At 46.0% G+C, this 22,500-nt stretch overlaps 1 protein-coding gene across 14 annotated transcripts in view; it reads right to left on the bottom strand.

The window, feature by feature from the left end:
• Window positions 1–22,500, bottom strand: part of LOC113808424 (transmembrane ascorbate-dependent reductase CYB561) — a 127,570-nt gene that overhangs the window by 58,268 nt on the left and 46,802 nt on the right. The window contains exon 1 of one of the 14 annotated variants that reach the window (XM_070142280.1): window positions 17,325–17,467. The exons of the other annotated variants lie outside the window; for them this stretch is intronic. The gene's annotated coding sequence lies outside the window, so the exon portion shown is untranslated. Of the gene's footprint in view, window positions 1–17,324; window positions 17,468–22,500 lie in introns of those variants that run through there. 14 annotated transcript variants of the gene reach the window in all.

Here is a 22,500-nt window from a genome sequence, read left to right on the forward strand (position 1 = left end):
TAATCCAACAAACCTGAATAAAGGGATAATGAAAAGAAAGAAAAAAAAACACGAAACGATACACTTTAATCACTCCTGCATTAATGATATCCATCGCATAGATATTAATTACTTGTTCAGCATTTGAGAACATTTTATCGTAGTTGGGTGTAAACTATAATTAACAAAATATCAGTATATTAGTGTTCAGTACGAAAAAGCTTGCACGTATTAACTCTTTGAAGTGGTGATAACTAGCTAAAAAAAAGTCCTACCTAATATAGGCTACCTAAAAAAAAGAAAAAGAAAGACAGAAAAAACACACAAAAAATATGTATAAAGATACACTATCTTTCACATTTTTTCAGACTGTCACCATCATCAGGCATAATGATAATTGCCGCCAAGATCATCGCCGTTATGATAATTTCAGCCTTGCTAATTTCTCCTCTTCTCCTATTCTCTCTCTGTTTACTCTAGCTTCTTGTGTTCCTCATTCATCTAAACTTTTTCCCGTCGTCTCTTCTGCCCTGCCTGCAATTGCATTCATCTTGAACTTCTTACTTCTGGGAAAGAACCAAGCTGGCGTTGCTTCGTTTTCTCTTCTCTCTCTCTCTCTTCCTGTTTCTAAATCACGCAAGCATATACAAATACACATACGCGCACACATGCGTACGCACACACAGACACACAAGCAGACATGAACGCACACAAGCACACGTACACTCCTTCACTCTGTCACTCTCTTCCTTTCCTTACTCCCTTTCCTCATCTCCACTCTCCTCTCCTCCCTCTCCCTCCCCGTTTGTTTCTGTCCTTCTCCCTCCCATCCTCCCTATCTTCTCTATTCTCTCTCCTCCCTCGCCCCCATTTTCCCTTCTCTCCTCCCCCTCCCCCTCCTCCTCCATCTCCTCCTCCTCCTCCTCCTTCCCCGTTTTTACCTCCCAGCAAAGACCACTCCGTTCCCTCCTTGCCAATCGTCCGAGCGCACGAAAGGCAAGCGGCACCCTTTCCCCTCTGGCCCTCGACCTCTGGCCCTCGACCCCTGGCCCTCGACCCCTGGCCCTCGATCCCTTCAAGTCCCACCTACTGCCGCGGTTCCCAGTCGAGTATATCTCCCCTCAGTTCGAGTAAATATATAATCAAATTATATCTATTCATCTGTCTTTCACTTACACTTATCTATCAATTGTAATTGTAATTGTTTATGCAATTATACTTATTCATCAATCTATTTTATCTATTCGTCTCAGCTACTTCCGCGGTTCCCAGTCGATGATGACATCAACCCTGACTTATGCATTGTCTTTTTCCTCTTTCTCTCCCTCTCTCACATCTCCTCGTCCTTTTCCCTCTCGTCTCTCCCCCTTTCCCTCCCCTTACTCACTCTTCCTCCCCCCTCTCACTTTCCTTCTCCGTCATCTTCGTCACTCCCCCTCCTTCTCTTTTTCATCTTTCAACAAGACCAGTCAGTTCGAGTAATCCTACACATCTATCTCAGCCTCTCATTAATACTTATCTACCAATCACACTCATTCATAAAATCATACTTATCTACGTGCGTCACCCCTCTGTTTACTCACTTGTCTGAGTACGCGGCCCACAGTTGAGGTTTGTTTACCTTGTTCTTTTACCTCAGGCTATTCCCTCAACTTTACCTCCCCCGTGCACAGCCTTCGAGGGTAGGAAGCGCCTCCACTCGCCCTCAAGTTCCTCGAGTCGTGGAAAGGCATCGAGCACAGCCTCCAAGGCAGTGTTTTCCAAACTTGCTCGGGTGCGACCCTAAAGACAGTCTTGGCCTGGGCTAGCGATCCTAAATGTGTGAATATGTAGTAATATATCCAACCATTTTCCTGGTAGGTAGTTATACTTGCAGATGTATATTAGCTTACGTTATTCTATATTTTTATAGGTTTATATTACCAACACATTGAATTTCAATAAACAAACGTTAATGAAAACATTAACTTTTACTGACATATCCAGCTATGGATTCTTTTATTCGTCTTAGAAGACCCTCTGGCGACCCTCAGAAAAAACCCTGGTGACCCTCACCTGGGTCGCGACATGGGGAAGGAAGGAAGCGCCTCGACTGCTATTGTAACTATCGTGGTTGACGCAACGTGATAAACAGTACCTCTGGAATCATCCAAGAAGCTAGAAGTTAAAGAGTCCACGTTTTCATTTTTTTCCGCACATTTTTTTCTTTTTTTATAATCATTATCTTTATTGCTTCCAACAAGAAACCTGGATTTTTTTCGCAGGGAATCAACCAAACATAGATTTGAAAAATACCCTAAGTAAATCTGGCTGCTATCTTACATCGTATTAGCCAGATATAATACCCATGTAAATGACACAGCCACCAACTAGTGCTCAACGAAGGCGAGGAATACTTAGACATAAGGTCCAGGGTGGCCTCTCATTCGGTCAGTGACGAAGGGTTGTGCCCTGCGAAGTTTTTTTCGTTACCGATTTTGCTTAAGCAAATTCGATTACATAGTTAAATCTCTATATACATAACCTTTTATACTAGGTCCTGACAAATAGCATAGTCTAGTATGACCTTTTACATCCGAAGAATCTTGGCAAGTGGCCCTTTATTTTGATTATTGGCCCTTTCTTCAAAAAAGGATGCACGCCCTTACTCTAAACAATCCTTACAAGTCTTGCATAAACCACACGTTAGGCAGTGAAACCGTCACAAGCTTGCAAATATTTACATTACGCAATAGTGGGAGCGACGTGGGATCGCAGGTCTACCAGCCAGCCAACAAACCAGTCTCATATAACCCGCACAAAATCAATAACCTACGCACGGGTTCTGCTAATAAATAAATAAATAAATAAATAAATGAATAAATAAATAAATAAAATAATAAAAATATAGATGTGAATTAAAGTGTGTGAAAGCGTGAAAATAATATCAGAACGATAATTCAGCGGACCTCCCGCCATGACGGCCACTCATCCACACCATCCCTTGCCATGTCAAACTGTCACAATAGAGCCGACACGTGACATGGAAATTCACTCCCAACACGTCTTGGGCTACAAACCGTGAGGCCGAAACTCACCCCCCCCCTCGGTCTCACTCCCGCTACTCCGCCCCGCCCCTGTTCCTTCCACTCCTCCGCCCAAAGGGAAAGTAAGGGGTGCGAGACATTTTATTGTCCAGGAGTCAGTGCGTAAAATATTTATTTATCTATTTACTTATTTATTCATTTATTTATCAATCTGTCTATGTCTGATAGGTTGTTTTATTAATATGATAATTTTGCTGATGCATTTTAAGTTCATGTACAACATACACAGTTATATATATGTGTGTGCATATACTTATAAACACACACACACACACACACACACGCACCTGGATCTCAACTGTCATTAGAGCGACTTTCCTGGTGCTAAACAAGTTATTCACAACCTTCTGCGCAACTCATCGTCCACTCTAAAGAAAATCACGCAAAATGTGACCTAAAAACTACGGGACTCACTGCACATTGTACATCCTCTATTGTACATGTCCCTTAACTGTAAGAACAGGACAAAGCCATCAGTACTGAAAGTGACATGACTTGCTAATGCCGCATTAATATTCATGAGGAAGACACAAGCGAAAATGCCCCTTTCCGCATTCGGAGACAAGTCCCTGAGACTGGACATGAAATATTAATAAAGATAATAACAATATCAATAATTATGATTATGATAACAATGGTGATAATGATAATGATAATGATAACAATGGTACTAATAATAATGATAATGATAATGATAATGATGACAATGGTACTAATAATAATGATAATAATAACAAAGCTGATAATGATAACATTGGTGATAAAAATGATAATGGTAATAAAATAATAATAATGATAAAGATCGTAATAAAATAAATAAAAACCGACACAATCATCCTTCGACTTATAACCTGAACAACTGTTATTCTCACCAGCAAAAGTATCATTCATGCAGAATACCTGTCAACATACACTTAATATACTTTAGGGAAGAAAAGGAAAAAGTATATTAGCGGAAGTCTTCTACAATGTTCATACTCAAAAGGATAACCGTGACAACGTCGAGTATCCGAAACAAACATCGCTAATTACCAGAAAAGAGGAAGCTAAAACTAACCATAAAAATAAAATAATATATGATAAGAAAATACCATATATTAGGACGGGGATCAAATTTCAGATCGTAAGTGTACAGTAAATTTCAATGTGCAATTTAAAACTGCATACGTCATTCTTGTAACGATTTTTTAGGGGACCCGCAAGGTTTAATCATCACTGCCATTATCAAGTGTAATTCAATTAACGAAAGCATCTCATATTCTTCAGTAGAAAACAACTGACGATTGTACGCACAGATTCAAAAATGCACATCACCACAATGAAGAATATATATATATATATATATATATATATATATATATATATATATATATATATATATATATACACACACACACACACACACACACACATACATACATACACACACACACACACACACACACACACACATATATACATACACACACACACACACACATATATACATACACACACACACACACACATACACATACACACACACACACACACACGCATATATATACATATATACACACATATACATATACATAAATATATACATACATATCACAAACAGTGAGCAACCACTTCCCATCGCCTGCAGTGCAATACAGGGCTGGGAAAGAGTGGCGGATGAAAAGGGAGTAAGTAGAATGGCCAAGAGCTAGATTATAGGACGATAAATAGAGAGAGAGAGAAAAGAGAAAAAAAAAATCAATCTCCCTCTCTTTCTCTCCATTTCCCTCTTCCCCCCTCTTTCTCTCCATTTCCCTCTTTCCCCCTCATTCCTCATTTCCTCTGTCCCCCCCTCTCCTCATTTCCCATCATTCCCCCTCTCCTCTCCATTCCCTCTTTCCCCCGCTTATCTCCCATTTCCCACTTTCCCCATCTTTCTCATCCATTCCCTCTTTCCCCCATGCTTTCTCTCCATTTGCCCTCTTGCCCCCATCTTTCCTCTCCATTTACCCTCTTTCCCCCATCTTTCTCTCAATTTCCCTTCCCGACTTGCCCCATCTTTCTCTCCATTTCCCTCTTTCCCCCATCTTTCTCTCCATTTCCTCCGTTCCCTATCTTTCTCTCCATTTTCCCCTCTTTCCCCCCATCTTTCTCCTCCATTTCCCTCTTCCCATCTTCTCTCCAATTCCCTCTTCCCCATCTTTCTCTCCATTTCCCTCTTTCCCCCATCTTTCTCTCCATTTCCCTCTTCCCCCATCTTCCTCTCCAATTTCCCTCTTCCCCCATCTTTCTCTCCATTTCCCTCTTCCCCCAACTTCTCTCCACTTCCCTCTTCCCCCCTCTTTCTCTCCATTTCCCTCTTTTCCCATCTTTCTCTCCATTTCCCTCTTTCCCCCTCTTTCTCTCCATTTCCCTCTTTCCCCCTCTTTCTCTTCATTTCCCTCTTTCCCCCTCTTTCTCTCCATTTCCCTCTTTCCCCCTCTTTCTCTCCATTTCCCTCTTTCCCCCTCTTTCTCTCCATTTCCTCTCTTCCCCCTCTTTCTCTCCATTTCCCTCTTTCCCCCCTCTTTCTCTCCAATTTCCCTCTTTCCCCCTCTTTCTCTCCATTTCCCCTCTTTCCCCCTCTTTCTCTCCATTTCCCTCTTTCCCCCTCTTTCTCTCCATTTCCCTCTTTCTCCCCTCTTTCTCTCCATTTCCTCTTCCCTCTTCCCCCCTCTTTCTCTCCATTTCCCTCTTTCCCCCTCTTCTCTCCATTTCCCTCTTTCCCCCTCTTTCTCTCCATTTCCCTCTTTCCCCCTCTTTCTCTTCATTTCCCTCTTTCCCCCTCTTTCTCTCCATTTCCCTCTTTCCCCCATCTTTCTCTCCATTTCCTCTTCCCCCATCTTCTCTCCATTCCTCTCACCATCTTCTCCATTTCCCTCTTCCACCCTCTTTCTCTCCATTTCCCTCTTCCCCCATCTTTCTCTCCATTTCCCTCTTCCCCCCATCTTTCTCTCCATTTCCCTCTTCCCCCATCTTTCTCTTCCATTTCCCTCTTCCCCCATCTTTCTCTCCATTTCCCTCTCATCCCATCTTTCTCTCCAATTTTCCCTCTTCCCCCATCTTTCTCTCCATTTTCCCTCTTCCCCCATCTTTCTCTCCATTTCCCTCTTCCCCCATCTTTCTCTCCATTTCCCTCTTCCCCCCATCTTTCTCTCCATTTCTCCCTCTTCCCCCCATCTTTCTCTCCATTTCCCTCTTCCCCCCATCTTTCTCTCCATTTCCCTCTTCCCCCCATCTTTCTCTCCATTTCCCTCTCCCCCCCATCTTTCTCTCCATTTCCCTCTTCCCCCATCTTTCTCTCCATTTCCCTCTTCCCCCATCTTTCTCTCCATTTCCCTCTTCCCCCATCTTTCTCTCCATTTCCCCTCTTCCCCCATCTTTCTCTCCATTTCCCTCTTCCCCCATCTTTCTCTCCATTTCCTCTCTTCCCATCTTTCTCTCCATTTCCCTCTTCCCCCATCTTTCTCTCCATTTCCCTCTTCCCCCCATCTTTCTCTTCCATTTCCCTCTTCCCCCATCTTTCTCTCCATTTCCCTCTTCCCCCATCTTTCTCTCCATTTCCCTCTTCCCCCATCTTTCTCTCCATTTCCCTCTTCCCCCATCTTTCTCTCCATTTCCCTCTCCCCCATCTTTCTCTCCATTTCCCTCTTCCCCCATCTTTCTCTCCATTTCCCTCTTCCCCCATCTTTCTCTCCATTTCCTCTTCCCCCATCTTTCTCTCCGTTTCCCTCTTCCCCCATCTTTCTCTCCCTCTTCCCCCATCTTTCTCTCCGTTTCCCTCTTCCCCCATCTTTCTCTCCATTTCCCTCTTTATCTTTCTCTCCATTTCCCTCTTCCCCCCCTTTCTCTCCATTTCCCTCTTCCCCCATCTTTCTCTCCATTTCCCCTTCCCCCATCTTTCTCTCCATTTCCCTCTTCCCCATCTTTCTCTCCATTTCCCTCTTTCCCCATCTTTCTCTCCATTTCCCTCTTCCCCCATCTTTCTCTCCATTTCCCTCTTCCCCCCTCTTTCTCTCCATTTCCCTCTTCCCCCCTCTTTCTCTCCATTTCCCTCTTCCCCCCTCTTTCTCTCCATTTCCCTCTTCCCCCATCTTTCTCTCCATTTCCCCTCTTCCCCTATCTTTCTCTCTTTTTCCCTCTTCCCCCATCTTTCTCTCTTTTTCCTCTTCCCCCATCTTTCTCTCTATTTCCCTCTTCTCATCTTTCTCTCTATTTCCCTCTTCCCCCTCTCTCTCCATTTCCCTCTTCCCCCATCTTTCTCACCATTTCCCTCTCCTCTCCCTCTTTCTTTCTATTTCCCTCTCCCCCTTTCTCTCTATTTCCCTCTTTCTCTCTACTTCTCTTTTCCTCCCTCTTTCTCTCTTCTCCCTCTCTCCATTTCCCTCTTCCCCCATCTTTCTTTCCATTTCCCTCTTCCCCCATCTTTCTCTCCATTTCCCTTCTCTCCATTTCCCTCTTCCCCCATCTTTTCTCTCTATTTCCCTCTTCCCCCATCTTTCTCTCTATTTCCCTCTTCCCCTATCTTTCTCTTTCCCTCTTCCCCCTCTCTCCATTTCTCTCTTCCCCCTTCTTTCTCTCTATTCCCCTCTTTCCCCTTCTTCGTCTCTATTTCCCTTTCTCCTTCTCTATTTCCCTCTCTGCTTTTCTATTTCCCTTTCTCTCTCTCATTCTATCTATCTCTCCCTCTCTCATTCTATCTATCTCTCTCTCTCTCATTCTATCTATCTCTCCCCTTTCTCTCTCTCTCTCTCATTCTATCTATCTCTCCCCTTTCTCTCTCTCTCTCATTCTATCTATCTCTCCCCTTTCTCTCTCTCTCTCTCTCATTCTATCTATCTCTCCCCTCTCTCTCATTCTATTTATCTCTCCCCTTTCTCTCTCTCTCTCTCTCATTCTATCTATCTCTCCCCTTTCTCTCTCTCTCATTCTATCTATCTCTCCTCTCTCTGTCTCTCATTCTATATATCTCTCGCCTCTCTCTCATTCTATATATCTCTCCCCTCTCCACATATATCTCTCTCTCTCTCTCTCTCTCATTCTATCTATCCCTCCATCTCTCTCTTATTCTATCTCTCTCTCTATCTATCTCCCCCTCTCTCTCTCTCTATTCTATTCTACTTTATCTCTCCTCTCTCATTCTATCTATCTCCCCTCTCTCTCTCTCTCATTCTATCTATCCCTCCATCTCTCTCTTATTCTATCTATTCCTCTCTCTCTCTGTATTCTATATATCTCCCCTCTTTCTCTCTCATTCTCTCTCTCTCTCTCATTCTATCTATCTCTCCCTCTCTCTCATTCTATCATCTCTCTATCTCTCTATCTCTCTCTCTCTCTCTTTTCTATCTCTCTCTCTCTCTCTCTCATTCTATCTATCTCTCTCCCTCTCTCTCTCTATCTATCTCTGTATTCTATCTATCTCTCTCTCATTCTATCTATCTCTCCCCTTTCTCTCTCTCTCTCATTCTATCTATCTCTCCCCTTTCTCTCTCTCATTCTATCTATCTCTCCCCTTTCTCTCTCTCTCATTCTATCTATCTCTCCCCTTTCTCTCTCTCTCTCATTCTATCTGTCTCTCCTCTCTCTCTCTCTCATTCTATCTATCTCTCCCCTCTCTCTCTCATTCTATCTATCTCTCCCCTCTCTCTCTCTCTCATTCTATCTATCTCTCTCTCTCTCTCTCATTCTATCTATCTCTCCCTCTCTCTCTCTATCTCTCTCTCATTCTATCTATCTCTCCCCCTCTCTCTCTCTCTCTCCTCTCTCATTCTATCTATCTCTCCCTCTCTCTCATTCTATCTATCTCTCCCTCTCTCCTTCTCTATTCTATCTCTCCCTCTCTCTCATTCTATCTATCTCTCCTCCTCTCTCTCTCATTCTATCTATCTCTCCCCTTTCTCTCTCTCTCTCTCTCATTCTATCTATCTCTCCCCTCTCTCTCATTCTATTTATCTCTCCCCTCTCTCTCATTCTATCTCTCTCTCTCTCTCTTTCTATCTATCTCTCCCTCTCTCTCTCTCCCTTCTATCTCTCCCCTCTCTCTCATTCTATCTATCTCTCCCCTCTCTCTCATTCTATCTCTCTCTCCCCTCTCTCTCATTCTATCTATCTCTCCCCTCTCTCTCATTCTATCTATCTCTCCCCTCTCTCTCATTCTATCTATCTCTCCCCCTTTCTCTCTCATTCTATCTATCTCCCTCTCTCTCTCATTCTATCTATTCTCTCTTTCTCTCTCATTCTATCTATCTCTCCTCTCTCTCTCATTCTCTCTATCTCTCCCCTCTCTCTCATTCTATCTATCCCTCCCCTCCCTCTCATTCTATCTATCTCTCCCCTCTCTCTCATTCTATCTATCTCTCCCCTCTCTCTCATTCTATCTATCTCTTCCTTTCTCTCTCATTCTATCTATCTCTTTCCTATCTCTCTCATTCTATCCTCTCTTTCCTCTCTCTCTCATTCTATCTATCTCTTTCCTTTCTCTCTCATTCTATCTATCTCTTTCTCTCTCTCTCTCATTCTATCTATCTCTTTCCTTTCTCTCTCATTCTATCTATCTCTTTCCTTTCTACTCTCTCATTCTATCTATCTCTTTCCCTTTCTCTCTCATTCTATCTATCTCACTCTCTCTCTCTCTCTCTCATTCTATCTATCTCTTTCCTCTCTCTCTCATTCTATCTATCTCCCTCTCTCTCTCTCTCTCATTCTATCTATCTCTTTCCTTTCTCTCTCAATCTCTATCTATCTCTTTCCTTTCTCTCTCATTCTATCTATCTCTTTCCTTTCTCTCTCATTCTATCTATCTCTTTCCTTTCTCTCTCATTCTATCTATCTCTTTCGCTTTCTCTCTCTCCCATTCTATCTATCTCTTTCCTTTCTCTCTCATTCTATCCCTCCATCTCTTTCCTTTCTCTCTCATTCTATCTATCTCTTTCCCTTTCTCTCTCATTCTATCTATCTCTTTCCTTTCTCTCTCATTCTATCTATCTCTTTCCTTTCTCTACTCATTCTATCTATCTCTTTCCTTTCTCTCTCTCATTCTATCTATCTCTTTCCTTTCTCTCTCATTCTATCTATCTCTTTCCTTTCTCTCTCTCATTCTATCTATCTCTTTCCTTTTTCTCTCTCATTCTATCTATCTCTTTCCTTTCTCTCTCATTCTATCTATCTCTTTCCTTTCTCTCTCATTCTTATCTATCTCTTTCCTTTCTCTCTCATTCTATCTATCTCTTTCCTTTCTCTCTCATTCTATCTATCTCTTTCCTTTCTCTCTCATTCTATCTATCTCTTTCCTTTCTCTCTCATTCTATCTATCTCTCCCCTTTCTCTCTCTCTCTCTCTCATTCTATCTATCTCTTTCCTTTCTCTCTCATTCTATCTATCTCTTTCCTTTCTCTCTCATTCTATCTATCTCTTTCCTTTCTCTCTCATTCTATCTATCTCTTTCCTTTCTCTCTCATTCTATCTATCTCTTTCCTTTCTCTCTCATTCTATCTATCTCTTTCCTTTCTCTCTCATTCTATCTATCTCTTTCCTTTCTCTCTCATTCTATCTATCTCTTTCCTTTCTCTCTCATTCTATCTATCTCTTTCCTTTCTCTCTCATTCTATCTATCTCTTTCCTTTCTCTCTCATTCTATCTATCTCTTTCCTTTCTCTCTCATTCTATCTATCTCTCTCTCTCTCTCTCTCATTCTATCTATCTCTTTCCTTTCTCTCTCTCTCTCATTCTATCTATCTCTCCCCTTTCTCTCTCTCTCTCATTCTATCTATCTCTTCCCTTTCTCTCTCTCTCTATCTTCTATCTCTCTCTCTCCTTTCTCTCTCATTCTCTCTCTCTCTCCTTTCTCTCTCTCTCTATCTATCCTCTCTATCTTCTCCCTTTCTCTCTCTCTCTCTATCTTTCTCTCTCTCTCTCTCTATCTTTCCTTTCTCTCTCTCTATCTTTCCCTTTCTTTCTCTCTCTATCTCTCTCCCCTTTCTCTCTCTCTCTCATTCTATCTATCTCTCCCCTTTCTCCCTCTCTCTCATTCTATCTATATCTCCCCTTTCTCTCTCTTTCTCTCATTCTATCTATCTCTCCCCTTTCTCTCTCTCTCTCATTCTATCTATCTCTCCCCTTTCTCTCTCTCTCTCATTCTATTTATCTCTCCCCTTTCTCTCTCTCTCTCATTCATCCATTCTCTCTCTTTCCTCCCTTTCTCTCATTCTATCTCATCTCTCCCCTTTCTCTCATTCTATCTATCTTCCCTTCTCCCTATCTCTCTCTATCTCCTATCTCTCCCTTTCTCTCTTCTCTCTATCTTCTCCCTTTCTCTCTCTCTCTATCTCTCCCCTTTCTCTCTTTCTCTCTCTCTATCTCTCCCCTTTCTCTCTCTCTCTCTCTCTATCTCTCCCCTTTCTCTCTCTCTCTCTCTCTATCTCTCCCCTTTCTCTCTCTCTCTCTCTCTATCTCTCTCCTTTCTCTCTCTATATCTCTCTCCTTTCTCTCTCTATATCTCTCTCCTTTCTCTCTCTCTCTCATTCCTCCCTATCTCTCTCCCTTCTCTCTCTCTCTCTATCTCTCCCTTTCTCTTCTCTCTCTCTCTCTCTCTCTATCTCTCCCTCTTTCTCTCTCTCTCTCTCTCTCTCTCCCTCTTTCTCTCTCTCTCTCTCTATCATTCCCTCCTCTTTTCTCTCTCTCTCTCTCTCTCTCATCTCTCCCCTTTCTCTCTCTCTCTCTCTCTCTCTCATTCTCTCCCCTTTCTCTCTCTCTCTCTCTCTCTATCTCTCCCCTCTTCTCTCTCTTCTCTCTCTCTCTCTTTCTCTATCTCTCCCCTTTCTCTCTCTCTCTCTCTCATCTCTCCCCTTTTCTCTCTCTCTCTATCTCTCTCCCTATCTTTCTCCCCTTTCTCTTCTCTCTATCTCTCCCTTTCTCTCTCTCTCTCTCTCTCTATCTCTCCCCTTTCTCTCTCTCTCTTCTCTCTCTCTCATCTCTCCCCTTTCTCTCTCTCTCTCTCATCTTCTCCTTTCTCTCTCTCTCTCTCTCTATCTCTCCCTTTCTCTTCTCTCTCTCTCTCTCTATCTCTCTCCCCTTCTCTCTGTCTCTCTCTCATCTCTCCCCTTTCTCTCTCTCTCTCTCTATCTCTCCCCTTTCTCTCTCTCTCTCTCTCATCTCCCCTCCCCTTTCTTTCTCTCTCTCTCTCTATTCTCTCCCTTTCTCTCTCTCTCTCATTCTCTCTATCTCTCCCCTTTCTCTCTCTCTCTCTCTCTCTCTCTATCTCTCCCCTTTCTCTCTCTCTCTCTCTCTATCTCTCCCCCTTTCTCTCTCTCTCTCTCTCTCTCTATCTCTCCCCTTTCTCTCTCTCTCTCTCTCATATTCCCCTCCCCTTTCTCTCTCTCTCTCTCTGTATCTCTCCCTTTCTCTCTCTCTCTCTCTCTCTCTCTCCTCTCTCTCTCTCTCTCTCTCTCTATCTCTCCCCTTTCTCTCTCTCTCTCTCATCATCATCTCTCCCTCTTCTCTCTCTCTCTCTCTATCTCTCATCTCTCCCTTTCTCTCTCTCTCTCTCTCATCTCTCTCCCCTTTCTCTCTCTCTCTCTCTCTCTATCTCTCGCTTTTCTCTCTCTCTCTCTCTCTATCTCTCCCCTTTCTCTCTCTCTCTCTCTCTATCTCTCCCCTTTCTCTCTCTCTCTCTCTCTATCTCTCCCCTTTCTCTCTCTCTCTCTCTCTCTCTATCTCTCCCCTTTCTCTCTCTCTCTCTCCATCTCTCCCTTTCTCTCTCTCTCTCTCCATCTCTCCCTTTCTCTCTCTCTCTCTCCATCTCTCCCTTTCTCTCTCCATCTCTCTCTTCTATCTCTCTCCCCTTTTCTCTCACTGTCTCTCTCTCTCTCTCCTTTCTCTCTCTCTCATCTTCCCTCTTTCTCTCTCTCTCTCTCTCTCTCTCTCTCTATCTCTCCCCTTTCTCTCTCTCTCTCTATCTCTCCCTCTTCTCTCTCTCTCTCTCTCATATCTCTCCTCCCCTTTCTCTCTCTCTCTCTCTATCTCTCCCCTTCTCTCTCTCTCTCTCTCATTCCCTCCCCTATCTCTCTCTCTATCTCTCCTTCTCTCTCTCTCTCTCTATCTCTCCCCTTTCTCTCTCTCTCTCTCTCTATCTCTCCCTTTCTTCCTCTCTTCTCTCTATCTCTCCCTTTCTTCTCTCTCTCTCTCTCTATCTCTCCCCTTTCTCTTTCTCTCTCTCTATCTCTTCCCTTTCTCTCTCTCTCTCTATCTCTCCCCTTTCTCTCTCTCTCTCTATCTCTCCCCTTTCTCTCTCTCTCTCTCTCTATCTCCTCCCTCTTTTCTCTCTCTCTCTCTATCTCTCTCCCTTCTCTCTCTCTCTCTCATCTCTCCCCTTTCTCTCTCTCTCTCTCATCTCTCCCCTTTCTCTCTCTCTCTATCTCTCCCCCTTTCTCTCTCTCTCTCTATCTCTCCCCTTTCTCTCTCTCTCTCTATCTCTCCCCTTTCTCTCTCTCTCTCTATCTCTCCCCTTTCTCTCTCTCTCTCTATCTCTCCCCTTTCTCTCTCTCTCTCTATCTCTCCCCTTTCTCTCTCTCTCTCTCTCTCTATCTCTCCCCTTTCTCTCTCTCTCTCTCTCTACTCCCCTTTCTCTTTCTCTCTCTCTACTCCCCTTTCTCTCTATCTCTCTCTACTCCCCTTTCTCTCTCTCTCTCTCTCTATCTCTCCCCTTTCTCTCTCTCTCTCTATCTCTCCCCTTTCTCTCTCTCTCTCTATCTCTCCCCTTTCTCTCTCTCTCTCTATCTCTCCCCTTTCTCTCTCTCTCTATCTCTCCCCTTTCTCTCTCTCTCTATCTCTCCCCTTTTCTCTCCTTCCTTCTCTTTTATCTCCTCCTCTCTTCTCTCTCTCTCTATCTCTCCCCTTTCTCTCTCTCTCTCTCTATCTTCTCTTCTCTCTCTCTATCTCTCCCTTTCTCTCTCTCTCTCTATCTCTTTCCCTTTCTCTCTCTTTCTATCTTTCCCTTTCTCTCCCTCTCTATCTTTCCCTTTCTCTCTCTCTCTATCTTTCCCTTTCTCTCTCTCTCTATCTTTCCCTTTCTCTCTCTCTCTATCTTTCCCTTTCTCTCTCTCTCTATCTTTCCCTTTCTCTCTCTCTCTCTATCTCTCCCCTTTCTCTCTCTCTCTATCTCTCCCCTTTCTCTCTCTCTCTCTCTCTCCCGTTTCTCTCTCCCTCTCTATCTCTCCCCTTTCTCTCTCTCTCTATCTTTCCCTTTCTCTCTCTCTCTATCTTTCCCTTTCTCTCTCTCTCTCTATCTTTCCCTTTCTCTCTCTCTCTATCTTTCCCTTTCTCTCTCTCTCTATCTTTCCCTTTCTCTCTCTCTCTATCTTTCCCTTTCTCTCTCTCTCTATCTTTCCCTTTCTCTCTCTCTCTATCTTTCCATTTCTCTCTCTCTATCTTTCCATTTCTCTCTCTCTCTATCTTTCCATTTCTCTCTCTCTCTATCTTTCCCTCTCTCTCTCTCTCTATCTTTCCCTTTCTCTCTCCCTCTCTATCTTTCCCTTTCTCTCTCTATCTATCTTTCCCTTTCTCTCTCTATCTATCTTTCCCTTTCTCTCTCTATCTATCTTTCCCTTTCTCTCTCTATCTATCTTTCCCTTTCTCTCTCTCTCTATCTTTCACTTTCTCTCTCTCTCTATCTTTCACTTTCTCTCTCTCTCTTTCACTTTCTCTCTCTCAAAAAAGTATGAGCGTACAGCACAACGGCAAAAAAGCATGAGTATACAGCATCACGACGAGTGAGGAGGAGTAGTAGTGACGTGGGGGAGGAGGAGTAGTGACGAGTGAGGAGGGGGAGGAGTAGTAACGAGTGAGGAGGAGGAGGAGTAGTGAGGAGGAGGAGGAGGAGTAGTAGTGACGAGTGAGGAGGAGGAGGAGTAGTGACGAGTGAGGAGGGGGAGGAGGAGTAGTGACGAGTGAGGAGGAGGAGGAGGAGTAGTAGTGACGAGTGAGGAGGAGGAGGAGGAGGAGTAGTGACGAGTGAGGAGGGAGGAGGAGGAGTAGTAGTGACGAGTGAGGGAGGAGGAGGAGGAGTAGTGACGAGTGAGGAGGAGGAGGAGGAGGAGTAGTGACGAGTGAGGAGGAGGAGGAGGAGTAGTAGTGACGAGTGAGGAGGAGGAGGAGGAGGAGTAGTGACGAGTGAGGAGGAGGAGGAGGAGTAGTGACGAGTGAGGAGGAGGAGGAGGAGTAGTGACGAGTGAGGAGGAGGAGGAGTAGTGACGAGTGAGGGAGGAGGAGGAGGAGTAGTGACGAGTGAGGAGGAGGAGGGAGGAGTAGTGACGAGTGAGGAGGAGGAGTAGTGACGAGGACGAGGAGGAGGAGGAGTAGTGACGAGGGAGGAGGGAGGAGGAGTAGTGACGAGGGGAGGAGGAGGAGGAGTAGAGACGAGTGAGTAGGGAGGAGTGGTGACAGAGAGGAGGAGGAGGAGTAGTGACGAGGGGAGGAGGAGGAGGTAGTGACAGAGGAGGAGGAGGAGGGTAGTGACGAGTGAGGAGGAGGGGGAGAAGTAGAGACGAGAGAGGAGGAGGAGGAGGAGTGAGGAGAGAGGGGGAGGAGGAGAAGTGACGAGGGAGGAGGAGGAGGAGTAGTGACGAGTGAGGAGGGGGAGGAGGAGTAGTGACGAGTGAGGAGGAGGAGGAGGAGTAGTGACGAGTGAGGAGGAGGAGGAGTAGTGACGAGTGGTAGGAGGAGGAGGAGTAGTGACGAGTGAGGAGGAGGAGGAGTAGTGACGAGTGAGTAGGAGGAGGAGGAGTAGTGACGAGTGAGTAGGAGGAGTAGTAGAGTGAGTAGGAGGAGGAGTAGTGACGAGTGAGGAGGAGGAGGAGGAGTAGTGACGAGTGAGGAGGAGGAGGAGGAGTAGTGACGAGGGGAGGAGGAGGAGGAGTAGTGACGAGGGGAGGAGGAGGAGGAGTAGTGACGAGGGGAGGAGGAGGAGGAGTAGTGACGAGGGGAGGAGGAGGAGGAGTAGTGACGAGGGGAGGAGGAGGAGGAGTAGTGACGAGGGGAGGAGGAGGAGGAGTAGTGACGAGGGGAGGAGGAGGAGGAGTAGTGACGAGGAGGAGGAGGAGGAGTAGTGACGAGGGGAGGAGGAGGAGGTAGTGACGAGGAGGAGGAGGAAGGAGTAGTGACGAGGGGAGGAGGAGGATGATTAGTGACGAGGGAGGAGGAGGAGGAGGAGTAGTGACGAGGGGAAGAGGGAGGAGGAGGAGTAGTGACGAGGGGAAGAGGAGGAGGAGGAGTAGTGACGAGGGGAGGAGGAGGAAGGAAGGAGGAGGAGTGACGAGGGGAGGAGGGAGGAGGGTGACGAGGGGAGGAGGAGGAGGAGGAGGAGTGACGAGGAGGGAGGAGGAGGAGGAGGAGTGACGAGGGAGGAGGAGGAGGAGGAGGAGTGACGAGGGGAGGAGGAGGAGGAGGAGGAGTGACGAGGGGGAGGAGGAGGAGGAGGAGTGACGAGGGAGGAGGAGGAAGGAAGGAGGAGGAGGAGGGAAGAAGAGGAAAGGGGGAGGAGGAGGAGGAGGAGGAGGGAGGGAGGAGGAGGAGGAGGGAGGAAGGAGGAGGAGGAGGAAGAGGAGGAGGAAGAGGAGGAGGAGGAGGAGAAGGAAGAGGAAGAGAGAAGAGGGAAGTGACAGATACAGAAAAAAGACTAAGATGCAATGAAACATGAAATAACATGTAGATATTCAAACATTTGTCTTCATTTAACTTTCAGTAAGAGAAAAGAGGGAAGGAACGAAGGGTCAAAAACAAAGAGATGGGAAGGGAAAGAGGGGGAGATAATTAGTATGATAAAAGGGGAAAATTATTATCGGAATATTAATGAGTATTGGAAAAGACGTGGAATCAAAGGAGAACGAACAAGCCAAAGATTATAATGGCAAATAAAAGAACGGACAAGGATACGATAACATCACAAACAAGGTAGTCCTACTTACCACACACACATACACACACGAGAACCGACCACAAACGCCACACGGCAAATGAAAATTCAACTCAAAATGCCACACTCACTTGCTCGTCACGCTAGCCCGGTCCTCCAACAGCTGGATCGGCGCCTTATCCCGCACTGACCCAGTCTGTCACCATATGTTAGAGCTCAGTACGTACCGGTGTCGAACCAGACGAGGAAAAGTGGGAAAAAATTATTTTTCTCGATGACTGCGGCTCTTCTGCAGGCGATACGGTCTTTTTAATGATCAGAAGAGGGCTAGTTACCTTATGCGGATAGAAGGACGACAGATGGATGTCCCAGTGAGCTTGTCCAACCACCAGTTGCAGGCACAGTCTCCATTCACTCGTCTGCTTCAGGTGCAATTCGTGAGACTCGTGTATCAATACTGGCCATGTGTGCTCTATCCGCCAATAGCAGTGAAGGACACTTCTCCAGGACCAATCCCAGGCGAGGCTTAGCTTCAAATGCGCCAATCAGAGCGAAGCGCGGGAAACTTGCTGGCAAATGGGAATGGCCTCGTCTGGGTATTGATCTCGAGAAAATACAGATGCGCAAACCAGGGATGCACAATTCAACAAGAGAAACACTGTTTACGTTATGCGGTTCCTCCAAAATCTTAATGGACGAAAACAAACTTTGAATAGAAAAGAGAGAGCAAAATATATCCCCATTTACTCCCTTACGCTAGCTACACAGCGCAATGGAACGGAACGAAACAAAACGGAAAAACTTGCGGGCTGAGGCGAGCAGACGATAGTTGGCCGTGAATGAAGGCAGTTGCGTAGGCGGTAGCGCAGTGTGGGTGGGAGATTTTCGCAAATCCTTTGGTGCTATTAACTTACTAAATAAAAGCCGAAGAGAAAAATGATCGTCAACTTGTCAACTCCAATCAACTGCCAAGAGTAATTACTCAAGAACAGCTAAACCAACTAACCATATGGTAGATTCCAAGGTGCAGAATTTTACCCGCTTCCCGCATGATCGAATGTCTTATCTTGGCCATAAATCCATGTTTTCTAATGAATATATTGCCATATGTTGCCCATCATTATCACATTCTTCATGGCAATCGCATTACTAAAAAGATGTTCTTCCAGCTTTCAGGTTTAATGAAAAACCCGGTCTTTCCGCGTTAAGGAGGATGGCACAAGACTCCAGGAGAAAAAAAGGCGTTGGTCTAAGAAAACAGGTCACGATAAAGGGAATATGATACAGCCTCTCCTCAACACATTATGCACGCATGTAGCTTCCACACACACACACACGCACACACAGGCACACACACTCACACTCACAAATAAATTTATAAATATTATATGTATATATGTATATATATATATATATATATATATATATATATATATATATATATATATATATATATATTATATATATATATATTATATATATTATATATATATATTATATATATATATATATTATATATATTATATATATATATATATATAGTATAAACAAATATGTAAAATATATACTTATACAACGACACGGGCGCTGACGAACGACGGGTTCCGTACAGAGAAGCCAAACCGGTTTTTCATTGCCCTTGACCATGGTCAGGTTTAATTGGCTTGGAATGCCCCTTTTTTTCTTCTTTTCGCTTTTGATTCTTTTCTTAAATCAATGTCGTTTGTTGAGTATGGACATGACGGTTTAAAACGAGAAGAAGGCCGTTTCTCTCTCTCTCTCTCACACACTCTCACTCTCACTCTCACACACACTCACTCTCACACACACTCACTCTCACACACACTCACTCTCACACACACTCACTCTCACACACACTCACTCTCACACACACTCACTCTCACACACACTCACTCTCACACACACTCACTCACTCTCACACACACTCACTCACTCTCACACACACTCACTCTCACACACACTCTCACACACACTCACTCTCACACACTCTCACTCTCACACACTCACTCTCACACACTCTCACTCTCACACACACTCACACACACACACACACACACTCACACACACACTCTCACACACACTCACACACACACTCACTCACACACTCACTCACACACTCACTCACACTCACTCACACTCACACTCACACTCACACTCTCTTCCCTTCTCTCCCACTCTCTCTCTCTCTCTTCCCTTCTCTCCCACTCTCTCTCTCTCTCTTCCCTTCTCTCCCTCTCTCTCTCTCTCTCTTCCCTTCTCTCCCCTCTCTCTCTCTCTCTTCCCTTCTCTCCCACTCTCTCTCTCTCTCTCTTCCCTTCTCTCCCACTCTCTCTCTCTCTCTCTTCCCTTCTCTCCCACTCTCTCTCTCTCTCTCTTCCTTCTCTCCCACTCTCTCTCTCTCTCTTCCCTTCTCTCCCACTCTCTCTCTCTCTCTTCCCTTCTCTCCCACTCTCTCTCCCTCTCTCTCCTCCCTCTCCCACTCTCTCTCTCTCCTCCCTCTCCCACTCTCTCTCTCTCTCTCTTCTCTCTCACACTCTCTCTCTCTCTCTCCTCCCTCTACCACTCTCTCTCTCTCTCCTCCCACTCCCACTCTCTCTCTCTCTCTCCTCCCTCTCCCACTCTCTCTCTCTCTCTTCCCTTCTCTCCCTCTCTCTCTCTCTCTCTTCCCTTCTCTCCCACTCTCTCTCTCTCTCTCTTCCCTTCTCTCCCACTCTCTCTCTCTCTCTCTTCCCTTCTCTCCCACTCTCTCTCTCTCTCTCTTCCCTTCTCTCCCACTCTCTCTCTCTCTCTTCCCTTCTCTCCCACTCTCTCTTCTCTCTCTTCCCTTCTCTCCCACTCTCCCACTCTCTCTTCCCTTCTCTCCCACTCTCCCACTCTCTCTTCCCTTCTCTCCACTCTCCCTCTCTCTTCCCATTTCTCCCACTCTCTCTTCCCTTCTCTCCCCTCTCTCTTCCCTTCTCTCCCACTCTCTCTTCCCTTCTCTCCCCTCTCTCTTCCCTTCTCTCCCTCTCTCTTCCCATCTCTCCCTCTCTCTTCCCTTCTCTCCCACTCTCTCTTCCCTTCTCTCCACTCTCTCTTCCCTTCTCTCCCACTCTCTTCCCTTCTCTCCCACTCTCTCTTCCCTTCTCTCCACTCTCTCTTCCCTTCTCTCCCACTCTCTCTTCCCTTCTCTCCCACTCTCTCTTCCCTTCTCTCCCACTCTCTCTTCCCTTCTCTCCCACTCTCTCTTCCCTTCTCTCCCACTCTCTCTTCCCTTCTCTCCCACTCTCCCACTCTCTCACTCACCCTCTTTCCTTCTCCCCCTCTCCCACTCTCTCTTCCCTTCTCTCCCACTCTCTCTTCCCTTCTCTCCCTCTCTCTCTCTTCCCTTCTCTCCCACTCTCTCTCTCTCTTCCCTTCTCTCCCACTCTCTCTCTCTCTTCCCTTCTCTCCCACTCTCTCTCTCTCTTCCCTTCTCTCCCACTCTCTCTCTCTCTTCCCTTCTCTCCCACTCTCTCTCTCTCTTCCCTTCTCTCTCCCACTCTCTCTCTCTCTTCCCTTCTCTCCCACTCTCTCTCTCTCTTCCCTTCTCTCCCACTCTCTCTCTCTCTTCCCTTCTCTCCCACTCTCTCTCTCTCTTCCCTTCTCTCCCACTCTCTCTCTCTCTCCCTTCTCTCCCACTCTCTCTCTCTCTCTTCCCTTCTCTCCACTCTCTCTCTCTCTTCCCTTCTCTCCCTCTCTCTCTCTCTTCCCTTCTCTCCCACTCTCTCTCTCTCTCTTCCCTTCTCTCCCACTCTCTCTCTCTCGCTCCCTCTTCTCCCACTCTCTCACTCTCTCCCCTTCTCTCTCACTCTCTCTCTCTCTTCCCTTCTCTCCCACTCTCTCTCTCTCTTCCTTCTCTCCCTCTCTCTCTCTCTTCCCTTCTCTCCCACTCTCTCTCTCTCTTCCCTTCTCTCCCACTCTCTCTCTCTCTTCCCTTCTCTCCCACTCTCTCTCTCTCTCTTTCCTTCTCTCCCACTCTCTCTCTCTCTCTTTCCTTCTCTCCCCACTCTCTCTCTCTCTTTCCTTCTCTCCCCACTCTCTCTCTCTCTTTCCTTCTCTCTCTCTCTCTCTCTCTCTTTCCTTCTCTCTCTCTCTCTCTCTCTTTCCTTCTCTCTCTCTCTCTCTCTCTTCCCTTCTCTCCCACTCTCTCTCTCTTCCCTTCTCTCCCACTCTCTCTCTCTTCCCTTCTCTCCCACTCTCTCTCTCTCTTCCCTTCTCTCCCACTCTCTCTCTCTTCCCTTCTCTCCCACTCTCTCTCTCTCTTCCCTTCTCTCCCACTCTCTCTCTCTCTCTCTCTCTCTCTCTCTCTCTCTCTCTCTCTCTCTCTCTCTCTCTCTCTCTCTCTCCCCCTTCTCTCTCTTTCCTTCTCTCCCACTCTCCCCTCTCTCTCTCTCTCTCTTCCCTTCTCTCTCTCTCTCTCTCTCTCTCTCCCCTTCTCTCCCACTCTCTCTCTCTCTCTCTCTTCCCTTCTTTCCCACTCTCTCTCTCTTCCCTTCTCTCCCACTCTCTCTCTCTCTCTCTCTCTCTTCCCTTCTCTCCCACTCTCTCTCTCTCTCTCTCTCTTCCCTTCTCTCCCACTCTCTCTCTCTCTCTCTCTCTCTCTTCCCTTCTCTCCCACTCTCTCCCACTCTCTCTCTTCCCTTCTCTCCCACTCTCTCCCACTCTCTCTCACTCTCTCCCACTCTCTCCCACTCTCTCCCACTCTCTCCCACTCTCTCCCACTCTCTCCCACTCTCTCCCACTCTCTCCCACTCTCTCTCTCTCTCTCTCTCTCTCTCTCTCTCTCTCTCTCTCTCTCTCTCTCTCTCTCTCTTCCCTTCTCTCCCACTCTCTCTCTCTCTCTCTCTTCCCTTCTCTCCCCTTTCTCTCTCTCTCTCTTCCTTCTCTCCCACTCTCTCTCCCACTCTCTCCCCCCTTCACTCCCACTCTCTCTCACTTTCTCTTCCCTGCTCTCACTCTCTCTCTCTCTTTCTTTTTCTTCCATTCTCTCTTTCTTTCTCTTCCCTTCTCTCTCACACTTTCTTTCACTTCCCTTCTATATATCACCCTCTCTCTCTCTTCCCTTCTATATCTCTCTCTCTCTTTTCCTTCTCTTCCCCCCCTCTCTCTCTACCTCTCTCTTTCTCTATCTCCTTATCTAACCCTTTTTCCGTCGACCTTCCTCCCCTCTTTTCCCCCTTTTGTTCTTCTACCTCCCCCCCCCCCCTTTCTCCTCCTACCTTTCCTCCCCTTTCTCCTCCTACCTTTCCTCCTCTTTCTCCTCCTACATTCCTCCCCCCTTTCTCCTCCTACATTCCTCCCCCTTTCTCCTCCTACATTCCTCCCCCCTTTCTCCTCCTACATTCCTCCCCCTTTCTCCTCCCTTCCTCCCCTTATCTCCAACTACCTCCCCCTATCTCGTCCTACCCTCCTCTCCCCAATCTCCCTCTCCCTCCCATTTTCCTACCTTCCTCTCCCTTTCTCCTCCAA

This window comes from Penaeus vannamei, chromosome 29 (genome assembly GCF_042767895.1).
Source record: "Penaeus vannamei isolate JL-2024 chromosome 29, ASM4276789v1, whole genome shotgun sequence".
NCBI lineage: Eukaryota > Metazoa > Arthropoda > Malacostraca > Decapoda > Penaeidae > Penaeus > Penaeus vannamei.